This window comes from Quercus suber, unplaced genomic scaffold (assembly GCF_002906115.3).
Source record: "Quercus suber isolate HL8 unplaced genomic scaffold, Cork oak 2.0 scaffold_125, whole genome shotgun sequence".
Taxonomy (NCBI): Eukaryota; Viridiplantae; Streptophyta; class Magnoliopsida; order Fagales; family Fagaceae; genus Quercus; species Quercus suber.
In genome coordinates this window covers 20589-24800 of record NW_027069589.1, presented here as the reverse complement: position 1 = coordinate 24800, position 4212 = coordinate 20589, and positions in this window count along the sequence as shown.

The window sequence follows — 4212 nt, the reverse complement described above, 5'->3', positions numbered from 1 at the left end:
ATGGAGAAAATAACTATTTGAAGAAAAACCAAAGCGTTACTTAGAGTCAAGCTATAATACGGTCTTTAGATTTATATTTGAAGGATAACAGATGGTTTCATGAGGCTAACTCCAGAATAGAATACGAATATTGAGCAGAATACAATAGTAAAGCAAACAAAAGAAAATATCATTAGTTGGAAGCGAAGTATTAAGTATTCAGTTCAAACGGAAAGTATACAACTCCCTTACAACGCCACTGAGGCAAGAAACAAAATGAAATAAAAGAGAAAATAAACAAATTTATCTTATGTCGTATACTAGTCTCCTTAACTCTGTAGGCAAATTAAGTCAATAAGTAAATCAAAAGGCTTTGGCCAAGGCCTAAGGGCTTGGTCTCGAAAGGTCCGCCGGAGGACTTGCCACGTCTTGTGGTATTCCCTGACCCTCGGTTATAACTTCCCCAAACGCTCTCTGGGGCTCAACCTCCTCGGATGGTTGGTCAGTTAACGGTGTATCCTCGGCGGTCTTATCGTGACTCTGAACCGCTGGTAATGAGGACCCCTCCTCGAGAGCAGCAGGTGCAACCTCGCGAATAGCAATAGGGTAATATACCCTGTCCTTCCTCCTAAGATCAGATGAGACATCAACCCCTGCTTGGTTGAGGGCTTCATGCCAGGTCTGAGAACAGTAATGCCTGCACACTGCAGGAACTTGAGCCCGAAGGGTGGCTTCAGTTTTAGCCACCCCATCTGCGAAAGCATTCTCCTCTGCCTGTTCTACAGAGCGCTCAGCGTCTATTTTTGCAAATACTGCCTCGTCTTTGGCTCTCACAGCCTCATCTCTGGCATACTCGGCAACACCTTTCTCATGGATTGCCGCGGTCAACTTTCCCTTCATATAGGTAATGTTCTCTTTGGCAGTCTGTAATTGACCCTCAACGTCTTGCAAGCGATTAGTTTGATCCTCAGCTTGCTTCCTGGCCACGGCTAGGTTGGAGACAGTAGTATCCCTGGCCTTCGTCATCTCTTCCAGATCCTCGGTCGCCTTTTTTAGGTCGGCCTCAGATCTCTTAAGTGTATTGGCAGCCTCCAAGAACTTGTCACGCTCTTGCGCTAAGGCATTGCTATGGTCATCGACCTCCTCGCCTAACCTGAAAAGGGCCTAGATAGCCTGCCAATAAAAACAAGTAACTCCGTAAAGAGAAAGGAAGGTATTAAGTGACAAACTTTAAATAAAGTGAATAGGTACCAAAGGACCCACCATTCCTAGATACTTCTTAAGGTCAAGGACAACCTCTACCCCACTCATATTTCTTAGCTCGGCCATGTTAGTGGGAAGAAGAAGAGATCTCTCCAGGGCCTCGGCTATAAGAGCCCCCTCGGCTCCTTGAGATTCCCGCATCGACGCGTTATCCATCAAGGGCTGATCATGGAGCATGGCAGCGGGCAGCCAGGCTTAAGCCTCGGACTGCTGGATGACCTTCTTATCCTTCCGTTGATCACCGAGCTTCAGTTGCTTCGGAGGCCTGCGAAACCTACCCTCCTCGGGCGGGGAATGGGATTTGCTCCCATCCATTGGCTCCTTACCCTTGGAAAGTCTCTTCCTTTTCGGGTCATGAGACTCGGTCTGAGGGTCTGTTACTGTGGGAGCAGAAGACGACCTAGTTTGCACAGTTAAAATCCAGGGCGGAGGTGCTGGGGGCTGGGGCTGCGACTCTTCTGGTACACCTTTCTTGGAACCGCCTTTTAGCAGGTCAAGAAGATTGGTTTGGGACTGTCTTTTTAAACCCATCTCAGTTGGAGTACCAACTCTTAGGGACTGGAGATCGGCTTCGGACAAATGAGGGTCTCGTAGATCACCAGAGGGATCCTCGGACTGATCAGCTAAGTTGAACACGCTATATTCGTCCTCAGAAGAACTCAATTCAACCACCTCCCTTGCCTTCTTAGATAGTCCTTCCTCGGCCACCGTTACTTGCTGGGATGAGGAGGGACCAGCTAGCGGAATGCTTTCAGGTATATAAGACCCCTTAGTAAATGCAAAACCGTCTTCCACCACGGTGATCTGCGTAAGCCGAGGGTCACGAGCTCTAATTACGTGCTTCGGGACTGGGAATGATTTCTGAGCTGGGTCGCATCCGAGGATGTGATGAGCAGCTCTGACCTGGTTATCAGTTTCGTTTAGGAAAAGGTCCGACCTAAGAACGGTCTCCAAATCCGCTTTGTTAACCAGATAGAAATGACGTGCAAAGGCATGCGGATCTGTGACAAGAAAGGTGAAACTCCTATGGTTAATCAACCAAATCAAATATACAGTTATAAAACTTGAAAATACTGAAACCTAGATTGTCTTTTACTTCGGATATCCTACCTGGCTCCCCCTCTACTGTTGGGCAATGAAAACTGTTGTGCCACTCTCCCGATACTATGAGGAAATCTTAGGTTAACCCCTTATTGGAATCAGGAAGACACTGGATAAGACGAACCCTATCGTCCCTTGTCTTCATATAGTACGTCTTATCCCTCAGGTGATGAAGGTTGTAACACCAGTTCACATCGTGGTGAGTCAGTCTCAGCCTCATTTTCTCATTCAGGGTATCTACACACCCTAATATCTTAAATACATTCACGGCACACTGAGTAGGAGCCAGGCGAAAATGCCTAAGGTAATTGAGAGTTACTGGCCTCATAGGGATTCCCATCCCTCCTTCTACGAAAGCGACTATTGGGATCACAACTTCACCCTCTCTCCTCTTAAGGTACCACTCCCCTTCTTCACAGTACTTCAAACTCACATTATTGGGTATTCCGTAGTCGACAATGAATTTGTTCATCATCTCGTCGGACTCAACCAACTTCTTAAACTTACTCATTCCCCAAAGATGACTAAAAGTTCTAAAAGAAGAAAAGGAGGAGTAAAATCAAGGAAATTTAGGGTCGCTAGAAAAAGAAGACTTACAGAAGTATGGTGATTCTCTTCAGGAAGAGTACAAGTTGAACTAGACTTAAGTCATACGCATCAATGGTTGTAAGCGCGAAAATGATGAAACCAGGCGATTCAAACAGGTACTTATACTCCCCCTTAGGTTCCCCAAATGTAACCGTTTGTTCATAAAAGTAAGAGATCATACCATTGAAAGTGGGAAACGTGGTGCCGCCAAAATTTAATGTGGGCACCCATTAAGTCTTGAAACGCTAAAAACGCGCATCGGGCAGTCAAAAAGCCGACAGCATTAACACGAACCAAAGTGGGGTGACTCGTCTAGAGGGCCCGTAGGTATCAAAACCCTCCTCCCCGTCCGAGGGAACGTGCAGTAGGGTTTTGAGGGGCTATTGTAGGGCCCGTGGGCCTGATAGCCTCGGCCCATCGAGTAGCAGGCCCAAGGCCCATGCCGAGGAACACTGACTATTCAATGCTAAATTGAGGAAAGCCTCTTTTCCCAATCCACGCCGAGGACCTCCTCATTCTCAGCCTGACAAGGGTGATTTTCGAGAAAGACTAGGCCCAAAGTAAGCTGTCACCCTCGCATTTAATGCATTCACCTAACCCCCCTGGCCGCATTAATGGGGATATAACCCCTTAACAGGGCAACGTTGATCGGAGTGAACCACTCGAGTACTGATAAGGCCTCTGATGGGACGGACAGCTAGAAGATAGGCAAATGAATGATCAACAGATGGAATAAGGAGATAGGAAGATGAAGACTATATAAGGAAAGCAAGTAGAGTAAGAAAAGGAGGAGGAAAAAAGAGAAGAAAAATGCTTCCTCGGCCATGTGCCGAGGAGCCTCCTCCAAGTTGTATAGAAACTCTAAGTATCTTTTTATAAATAAAAGTTCATGCTTGATGAACGACGGCCAGCGCCTAAACTTTTAACCCACTCTCTATAAATTTATTGTTTGGGCTTATTGGGCTGAAAACTCAGTCATATTCAGGGTCAATCCAAATTGAGTCTCTACAATCATAAATACTAAGATAGGATTTGCCTTCTATTTATCTTTTATTTTTCTAAGGTACTGATAGCAAAAATGTAGCTCTAGGATCACAAATTATTTCACAAATTTTTTAAAATTTTTATAAAAGATAATTTCTCTAAATAGAAGGAAAAAAATATATATATTACAAATGTGAAGTAAGGAGACTCAGGCAAAGCCCAGTCAAAGAGAGAAAGAAAACTAAACAAAACAAAAAACATTTATAGTTGCCGTTGAGCAGTCATCAACTTCTTGTA